Raw genomic sequence first — 11,317 nt, 5'->3', positions numbered from 1 at the left:
ATTACAATCAGGACAGCTCGACCCAAAGACATTTCGGACTATGACAAGTCGGCCACGAAATACATCGCCGTGTACTATACTTTTCCCAAAATAGTTGGACGTCGCGTACGGTGATAATACGGGTTTTGCTTTCCAGTTCGCCTTTATTGCATTTGTTAGAAGTTTCGGAATTGATAACTATATAAATGTATATATCAAAATGTGCGTAATTAAAAGTAGAAAGGGAATATGCCTTAAAATCAATACTTTTATTCATTTTGTTACTCGAATGATCCCTCATAACACTGATTTTGAGCGTGTAGACAAGTAACACCGCAACATATGATCAGCGTTGCTTTGAAGTTATTCTTGTCATTTTTTAAACTTATTAAAAAAAATGTTGTACTCCTAGCACGAGAAGTCTTTGGTGTTCATGGTGTATGTTTTATCTGAGACTACTATAACACAGTATATAGTAGTCTCAGGTTTTATTTATGACGTCATCGTTAACTGGACGCGTCTGACCAGGACGAAAAGTTCACTTCGTTTTGTGGTCAAGCCGAAAATAGAAAAAAAAATATGGATAGGGGTAAAGTTAAGAGTGATTTTAAAAGTTAATTCAAATAGATTATTCCGAAAATGAAATATATTTTTATTCCGTATATAATAAGGGAAAAAAAATAAAAAGTTGTGTTACAACATTTCAAAAGATCGTGTCAGAATTAATGATTTTTTGAAATTTGTATTTCTGTCACAAAACCCAAATCTCGCATATTTTTTGGAGCTCTTCAAAATTCGGACGAATGCTGCAGATCCAAACCACAATTTACATATCCACCCTTCCTGTGTCAAAATTATACAATAAATATACAACTTTCTATGTCTTCAGTTAGTAAGTATTGTTTAAATTATGTCCTAAATTGTTCATTTTATTAAATCTGTTGAAATGTCACATTCGCCGTTTTCTTTTCTGACGTTTTGGCGTATTTATTAAGTGTCTTATGAAAAGTAATAGGCAGTTACAGTCTTTTCTACGATATGAAATTTATTTTATACGTGAAAACTATTTTTTTAGGTGTATGTATCGAAGTTTTAAGAGAAAATATTGAAAAAAAAATAAACGCGATCTTTTTGTTTTTGTCTAGTCAAAATGTCACAAAACGCCGTTTTTTACATTTTTGTTACAAGTATGATAAGTCATAATATACAGTTTTGAAGGGGGAAAATTTGAAATTAAAATAGCACAAAAAAATACTATATAACATTAAAATCTACTGTTCAGGGATTTTTTTAACCCATTTTCGATCACATGTCTGAAGAATCAACGACACAGTCAGCGACTACTTTTGTCTAGTCATAATGTAACACCATGCGTTTTTACTTGTTTTGATGTTACGTTCTGTAAAACTTGACATGTAGTGCCTAACGTCGCAAATTACGGAAGCCTTTACGTGCCATGCTAATGAACTTTTTCCAATTTGATATGACGAATTATGAATTTGATATAACAAAATATGAATTTAATATAACAAATTATCAATTTGATATAACAGATTATCAATTTGGTATAACAAATTATCAATTTGATGTAACAGATTATCAATTTGATATAACAAATTATCAATTAGAAATAACAAATTGTGAATTTCTCTACCAACAGTATGATTTAATTATTATAATTATAATGAGATTGATTGAAACATTGCGTAACCAACATTGGCGCATTTTTTTGTGTATTGAGACATTGTTTATCTGACGTCCAGCGACAAATATGTCATTGAATGCTTATTCAAAACTTTCTTAACAGGTCAGAAACCCTCTCCCTTCCCTCTTATCTATTATTTGAGGCAGTTTGGGGGACTAGTTTGAACGTTCTCTATTCAGTACATGGGACCTGGTGTCTTAGAACGAACGATTATAATAGAAAAAGGATCAATTTAAATTGCACATTTTCAAATCAGAAAGAATGGATAGTGTGTTTCTAGGGACATGGGAACATGCAAGGATAAACAATGCTTCCCACTCCTCAAAATCCTGGCATGCTTCTTTATCAATTTCGATGGGCACATACAAGGATTAATGAAACATCCTTAAGTTCATCCTTGCATTTTTCTTTATATGTTTGATTCAATATTTATTTTGTTTGCCCACTTTTTATTAAAAACAAAGACCCATGCGCGAGATCTAGAAAAGAAAACCCATGCACAATCAGTGCAAAAGGGATCTGATATATCAAATTTATAATTTTTCATTTCAAATTATCATAATTTTGATACAATATCTTAACAGATTTTTATCGAATCTAGTTCAAATTAATATCTGTATCTGTTTCGGCGGAGGACATTTTAGCGCATTGGTAGGACATTTTAGAGAAAAAAAGCTAACGTTTTAGCGCCAAAGTAAAGCCCATTTTAGCCCAAAATTTATAACCCATTCCAGCGAAAATGGAAATTATCAATGCCCACTTTAGAGCAATGCTTTAATCCATTTTATGATTACTGATTAATGATCAATATATTTTTTAAATAGAAGCAAGACAACACAATTTAAAAAATATCATGTCCATTAAAGTATAACACTCAAATTTTAAAATCAAATTTTAAAAGTCCGTTCTAGCCTGGAATTTATATTCCAGAGAACGTACGTAATGGGCTCTGGGTATACTGTTATGTTTATCTTTTTAATACTGGTTAATGAAATCATTACAGTGTGTACTGGCTGGTCATTATCGCGTATGATACGATTTTGACACGCCTACATAGCTAATAAATATTCATGACTTTATAGATAAGAACAGCACGTGTAGCCATAAAAACAGAGAGTTGTAGATTTGTAGGTTAACTGTACATATGTAGTTTTGAAAATATAGAATAGATACAAAAATATGTGTTTTTAATATTAGTATCCGAGCAAGTAAAACACGGATCTATCATGGTGGAGGACTCAAATTGTATATATTAATATTGTGACTTCGTGGTAGTTGTTTGAACAGTTCACAATGGCTTGTTTTTCTCCTGGATATAATAACTTTTTCTTTGGATTTATATAGATTTTTCGCTTATTATATAACATTTATGTGGATATTGGAGGTGGTGCTATGACTAGATATAGACCGGTGATTTAAAAAGTGAAAAAATATCAAATAACTTAACTTTTAGGAACTATATACAGCAACAGAATTTTCAATAGTATTGTGTACATGCATCTTTATAATTACTAGCATTTCTGAACATTACATTACAGTGTACGAAACTCAACTCTCGAATTTTTAATTATATCTATTAGTTCCAAAATCATTTTTTAAAGTAAAATATAACCGATAACCGCTGAGCTGTTAAAAATATTGTATCCAGTGCAAAATGATACTTTTCATATATATTTTAATCCGTTTTCTCCAATGATACTGTGAGTCTATTTTTGTGTGTGAAAATTGTTTCGCCACAACCAATCGTCGTTTTATACAGATCTGTGTGTGAGAATTGCCTCGCCACAGATAGTCAAGATAAAGTTTTATACTTGTGTGTGAGAATTGCCTCGCCACAAGATTCTGGAATTGAGTGTGTGAATATTGATTCGCCACCTGTGATGTGATTGTCTCGCCACTATCGATATATCTAAATACCAAACCAGAGATGAAAGAACATTTTAGTGACAATGTTGAAATTTGACATTTTGTCAATATGCTTTACATTGAATTGTTTGTGACATGTAATCAATTTGTTTGTTCTATTTGAATTGGTTCTTTTGCATGCTTGTATATAGGGCTACACGTGACTGCATTTAGTATATTTGTTGTTGTTGATTTAAAAATACGGTGATGATAAGGTTGTTTTTTTGTTTTTTTTGTAAAAGTTACTTTTGTTATTTGAGTGTCTAATTGTATCAGGAATTTTGGGGTGGAATCAAATGATTCAAGAGATTTAAAGTGTAAAAGTGGCCAGAAACTGGGGGCCGGTATTTTATTAAAGGGGCCAAAAATTGGTAGCTGGGATTTTATTAGAGGGGCCAAAAAATTGGTGGCCGGAATTTTTTAAAATGTTTAAACGTTGAACAACAGATGTAGTAGCGCAAAAGATGTTATGCTAGAAATAACCTTTGTTTTCATATATTAATATCTATTTTGAATGAATGTTGTAAGACTCTTTAATCTCCGGCCAGGGATTAATGGATAATTGTGTGAGTGTGTGAGATAAACTAGTTATTATTATTTGAAATATATTAAGAGTCACGGGTCTCTGCTAGTGTCATCACTTTGAAACATGTATGTTTATTTTTAAAGCTACATTTTTATGCATCGCAAGTGTTCACTTGAGCAAGTTGACAGTTGTAATATGTCGTGCTCTTGGAAGTATCCGTAAAATAAACAAGTGAGAGTTTAATGGTCAAGATTTTACGACCTGTGGTATCGAACATCTGTGTCTGGGATTTCACAGAGAGATATTAATGTTGTTGTGGTTTTTACATAATGAGTTTTAATGAGATTTAGTGGTTAGATTAGTTGATTTGTAACTATAAAAGTTATGCACACTTGTCATTTTGACAGATCAGATAAACAGAATTTCTGTTTCAAGACTACATTAATTACACTGGGAACTAAGTTTAAACCATGATCATTGATTTTAATTGATACAAATGTTTATTTTTTTTTTTTTTTTTTCATATTTATTTTGACCTTATAATTTTTTTTTTACTGCATATTTTAGCGATGATCTTTTAAAACTGTCTGTTTTTTTTGTTTTTTTTTCTCATTTTTTTATACTAAACAAAATTTGTAGTCATAAAAATTAACACATAGAATTATTATTTAATGAGAACTTATGATTTTTTTTTTTCAAGTTTTAAATGTGTGTATATTAAAGTACAATTAGTATTTGCTGAGAGGTTGTTTCAATTTTGTTTTTTATTATTATTATTCATAATTTTTATATAAATAGATTTCATTGACCAGTAAGAAATTTTTAGAAATTTCTAATTTGTGGGCGGGGATGTTATGTTTATCTTTTTAATACTGGTTAATGAAATCATTACAGTGTGTACTGGCTGGTCATTATCGCGTATGATACGATTTTGACACGCCTACATAGCTAATAAATATTCATGACTTTATAGATAAGAACAGCACGTGTAGCCATAAAAACAGAGAGTTGTAGATTTGTAGGTTAACTGTACATATGTAGTTTTGAAAATATAGAATAGATACAAAAATATGTGTTTTTAATATTAGTATCCGAGCAAGTAAAACACGGATCTATCAATACCCCTTGTACAATACTGTTCATAAAGTTGCAGTAGGAACTGATATTTCTCTTTATCTTGTCTAGATTGTGGTGAACATTCGTCTATACATTGTATTTTTATATATGTTGTTGTTTGCAATTTGATGATAGTATCAAGAAAAACTATAGAATTACTTTTATTTCCATGATGAACCAAAGTGAACATATATATATACAACTGCATAAATTAATGCTCGTGGTTTTAGTATTATTCAACTAGGAAAGTTTCGCTAAAATGGGCTATTGAAAATACAGCTGAACGGATTAATCCTGCGCTAAAATGGGCTCTAATGTCTGCGCTAAAATGTCCCCTAGTCATGAGTTTTTCGCTAAAATTATCTGCGCCCATCTGTTTTCTTGTTCATAGGTGAGATTAAATTTCCTTTTGTTTATGAAATTGGCAAATTTGATTAAATTAACTTTATTGTGGTTAATTTTGAATTTGCTTTCAACTGTTGATTCTTTTAACATTTAATACAGGCGATGAAACAAACGATTCAACTAATAAAATTTGTATTCGAAAATTATCAAAAGCGGATAAAAGAATAAGCCCTTGACGCCATTTGCGAGTATGATGGTCTTGTGAAACAACGATAGTCCGTCGGAAGGGGGCGATAAATGACTGATCCGTGTTAAGAGAGAGCAGTATCTCTTGCACGTAAAAGTCACCCTTTTAGATTTCGAAAAGAGCAGGCTAAGGCTACAGAAACACTCGCTCCCTCAAAGTGGAAACGGATTAATATAAGTTGTAATAACTTGTTTCCTAATCCACTATAAATAAATATGTTTAAACTAAAAAAAAAAAAAAGGCAGCAGAAAAGACAGGGGTTTAAACTTTTTTTTAAAAATATCCTGTTTCAATCAAAAAAAAAGAGAAAATATCTTTGCTCCAAGGGGATACTAATTTAAATGAATATTATTTTTCTGTTTTTATTTAACTGTACTTTAAAAAAATATGTGCCGCTTTTGCATTTCGGTTCTATACGTAGCAAGTCAAGCAAAGCGCTCATATAAACTTATGCTGTATGATTGAGCTGCACGAAATGAAAAAAAGTACGACGTTATTTATACAATGCCAAACTCCATACAGCGTTATCGTTCGGGTCATACTTCCCTTTCTCTGTAAAGAAGCGTAGCCAGATGTCACCACTGTTTCGGAGTTTGATACAATGCATGAAAAATAACGTCAAACTAACGTTACCAAAACCAACACCAACACCGTACGCGACGTCTTGATGAGTTTTAAAGTTACGTATCCATCTCGTCCTGTGTGGTGGAAATAGTTGGTGTCTTATCGCTGATGGATTTTTTTTTATATCACGGTCTGTTTTATAATTGGCACTGGCTATGGTCACATTGATATGTAGCCTCAACAATAAAAAAAAAAGGCAGACTGTCAATGGTTATTTGACCGGCACCGGCAAAATAGCAAATTTGCTATTTAGCCGGCTCTGGTTTAATTTTATCTCACTGGAATTAAAATGTAAGAATTATAATAAGATATCAAAATTCCATATTTAAAAACTTGTATTAACTGTTACTCATAAACACTTAAACTTTTAACTATCAAATTAAATATATTCTGAAATTAAAATCTCCTTTTTAACATCATGTACCTGTATATAACTTAAGGAAACTCTTTTGTAGTTTGAAAAATATTACAAACCAAATGAACTGAATATGTCGGATGAGTACTTTCAACCTAAATAGTTGGTTAGTATATAGTGTGATAATGGATGATACAACACCTAAAAAAATTGAGCTTAATGCACAATTCAATTCCTACAAAGAGTTTGCATTGGGTATAGAAAATTATGAAAAGGAACATTTTGTTCAGGTGTGGAAAATGGGTGCACGTCCCATCAAAACCATGAAATGTCGAACACCAAACAGAAACATCAATGAAGAATTAAAATATGTAGTATATCTGTAACATGTGCACAACGTCCTTTAAGCGTGTATTGGGCGTACGAGAAGCGTACCTAAGTGTTTATTGGGTGTTCAAGAAACATATGTTGGCGTATGCGGCGTTTGTCTAACGTAGATGGACACATATGTAGCATATGCACACATGACGCAGATTCAAGCCAGTATAATGTGTAGTTCCTGTTTGGATTGGCAACATTTATCTTATATTGTGCTAGACTAAAACAACTTCCAAAGGCAAAGAATTGGTTTTGTAACAATTGCAAATGTTTAATAATGTGTTCAATTCGGAAATTCATAGCAAACAACTTTTAAAATTGTCTGTCGTGTCTGTTTAATGATGTAGTTTTACATAACACTATTTTTATCAGTTGGCAGGATACTCAAACCGTAGATTTTACACAGATTTAAAAATCATTTTTTTATAAATATTTTAGAAAAAAAAAATTTAATAATGTATATACAAATGTGTTTTCATGCTTTTAATTAATACAGCATTATAAAGTTATAAAATGTATCTATAATACTAAAATTACGAGGTCCAATTTGTCAGCCGTCATCGGGTAAAAACGACACATCAAAGAATTCAACTCTATATATAACTAATAAGGACAATGGTGTAGATTAAAAATTACACCACTCCAGACCCTTCTGTTTTCCACATAATTAATATTGCCAATAATTAACAAGTTCCGGGTCTAATCCGATACCGATACCAATAGTATATTCACCTGTTAGCTATATTACCTTATCTGTACGTTCCGCATTTGACAGGCGCACCACCAAACGGTGTATTTAGGATTTTGCTATATACACGGGTCATAATCAAAGGGCTAACACTACCAGGGCCGTAACTAGGGTTCAAATTCAGGGGAGACAGGGGTTTGGGGCCGCCGAATGAGGCCCCCAAGAGAGGGGGTTAGGGGGCGCAGCCTCCCGCTGATTTTTTTTTCTCACAGTAAAATGGCTAAAAATTACCCGTTTTCATTCGATTTACTTACTTTACGAAACATCAGTATTGCTTGAACCTGGAAGCAATTTTTATGCAAAAACAAACTGAGATTGCTGTTCGGGGTGAGTCAAGGCTCCGTTTTGAAGCCGTACTTTGACCTATAATTATTAACCGTATTAAATACATTGTGACCGCGGATTTTGTTCTCAATATGACTAAAAATCACCCGTTTTCCTTCGATTCCTTACTTCAAGAAACATTAGTATTGCTGGATACTGGTAGCAATTTTTATGCAAACAATTATTACCTGTATTTAAAGATATTTTCGTTAGAAATCAAACTGGTGAGTTAAAAAAAACATCTAAAGCAAGATATTTTTTTTGACTGTCGAGGACCTTGAATTTCAATATTGTTGAAAGCTGAACAGACTTGTATATAACTACAACCAGGGTCTTTCTAAACTAGTATATACTTAGATTAGAAAGTCCCTGCTTCAACGAATGGGAGTGTTTAACTACTAAGGCATTGACCATAATGTTCTCGAACGATCGGCCGGGAGACGTTAAAAATATGACCCAACAGCTGATTCAGCCGGTAATGAATTTCCGATATCATAAAAGATTCACAATACAAAGGGAACTTCCTCTGCTTTATGGAGCCCCTAAATAAATGTGAATAGTTAAGTTTTATTCCAAATTGTCGAACACGTCGAAAGCAAAGTTTCATATGTGTTCTCGTACGAATACTGAATAACAGACGGACGGCCACACGAAACAAAAATACTGAAAGGGTTCACTTTCGATCAAAAATCCGGAAAATGACAGATATATCAAGTATCATGATAACACTGTTAAAACTGTAAACTTGTGTTGTTTATAATATAAATTAAAGTTCTTCGTGTACATATTGTCAATATTCATTTCATTTTATTACTTCAAAAAAATAATTTTGGTGTAGAAAATTCAGGGGAGGCAGTTGCCTCTCCTGCCTCATAGGTAGTTACGGCCCTGACTACTAAATTCTAATCATTGTCAAATTGTTCCCTATTGTAGCTTTATTCAGCAATCAGCAAGACTTTCTAAGATAACTAATATAGGACAATGATGTTGATTAAAAAATACCCCATTCCTGGATAGCCTGGACCTTTTGTTTTCCAAATAATTAATATTTCCAATAATTGATAAGTTCCAGGTCGACGGGTTCAAACAGAAAGATTTGAAAGCAGAGAAAACTGTGTATCTTATAATCGACATGACTTTATCAGATGACAATACCAATTACTAAAATAAGGCTTAGGCATAGTTATATACTTTGATTCAGTCACGGACCCGCGATATCACGGGTGTGTACTTGTTATATATTATAAATTATCTATTTATGAACATATTCAATATCTTATTTTTGTTTGTACTGAATTTTTAATGCTTGATATTGTGATTAAATGAGTTTAAATTATTATTAAGCTTTTTGATTCTCTACTTATCACACCAATGAACAGTTTTATTCAGTACCGGCTAAATAGCCACTGTCAAAACAAAAAAAAACAGGGCTGATTAATTACGAAGACAAAGAGACAAAGACAAATACTTTATTAGAGTCTCACCTCAAAATTGACATACATTTATACATTTATAAAATTACAGTAATATTTAAAACAACATGAGCCACTCTAAAAAGAGTTATGAGAGACTATAAAATTTCTACAAAACACATTATTATCTACAATTATATAAAATACCTTTTCTTTTTAATAATACATCATAGCAGATTTTGGCTAAAAAGTAACACACATTTTCATCAGTGAATAAAAATTTGAATTTATCATCATCAGACAAATTAACAAAATCACAATTAAAAGAGCTAGCATGTCTAAATAAAATAGCTCGTAAATCTGCATATACTGGGCAGTTAATTAAGACATGTTTCTCATCTTCAATAATGTTATTTTTCTTACATTGCTCATTAAAACATAATCTATTGTCAACCATAATGCCTTCATATCGGCCAGTTTCTATTCTCAGAGGTGCAACACCACATCTAAATTTAGCATATGCACTCTTATATTTTCCAGGCATATTAATACCTAAATATTTTTCTTTATTAAAACATTGCTTAAACATTCTATACGTTCGCAATTTACTTCTTTCATTGTACATTAAGTCAGAGTACCACTTCTCTTTATATCTACAAAAATTTTCCTTTTCAATTTGTTTAATTGTATTTTTATCAATAGAAAAATCAGTATTACATAAAAACTCCATATCCATTTCTTTAAATTTCACATTGACTCTATAATTCCAATTTCTAAATTTACTATTACAGCATTTATTGCCCCATAAGAAAACCTTTTTATTAACTCTAAAATGAGACATTTTAGTAAGTCTCGACCATAATCTAAAAATACATGTCCACTGAGATATAATACTGGGCATCCAACCCATATCTCCATATAAGGCTAAGTTAGGGGTGTATTTACCCACACCCATAAAAAATCTCATTGCTCTATTTTTTACAGCATTAATACAAGAAAAATCCTGGTGACCCCAAATTGAGGCACCGTATTCAATGACAGACATAACAAGTGTATCAAAAAGTTTTGTAAATGTATCAAATTGAAAACCGCCATTAGCTTTACATTTAGCTATTAATAAACCTAAAGACCTACTTGCAGATTTAGCTACTGCCTTAGCCATACAATTGTAGTCTAAAAATTCTGACAACAGTAAACCTAGATAAGTATAACTAGGAACAATTTCCATATCATTATTATTAAGTACAAAAGTAAAATTTGTCTTTGGTGTAGACTTAGTTCTGAAATGTACAATTTTTGATTTCTCTAGATTTACAACTAAATCATTTTTACAACACCATATATTTAAAGTATCCAACATTTTTTGTAGATCTTTCTCATTTTCTGTTATAAATACAAGATCATCTGCATAAAGTAGTACACACATTTTTTCATCATCAATTTTTACTCCAGTATCTAATTTTTTAACTTCATCTACAAGGTCATTAATAAAAATGTTAAACAAAATTGGAGACAGAATACACCCTTGTTTCAAACCACATTTAACCTCAAACCAATCAGTAAAATTACCATTTACTTTTACACATGAATATACATTTCTATAAAGTGAAAAAATAGCATTTAACATTTTACTACTTATACCTAAATTTTCCA

The sequence above is a fragment of the Mytilus galloprovincialis genome, chromosome 6 (assembly GCF_965363235.1).
Source record: "Mytilus galloprovincialis chromosome 6, xbMytGall1.hap1.1, whole genome shotgun sequence".
Taxonomy (NCBI): domain Eukaryota; kingdom Metazoa; phylum Mollusca; class Bivalvia; order Mytilida; family Mytilidae; genus Mytilus; species Mytilus galloprovincialis.
This window is presented reverse-complemented; position numbering follows the sequence as displayed.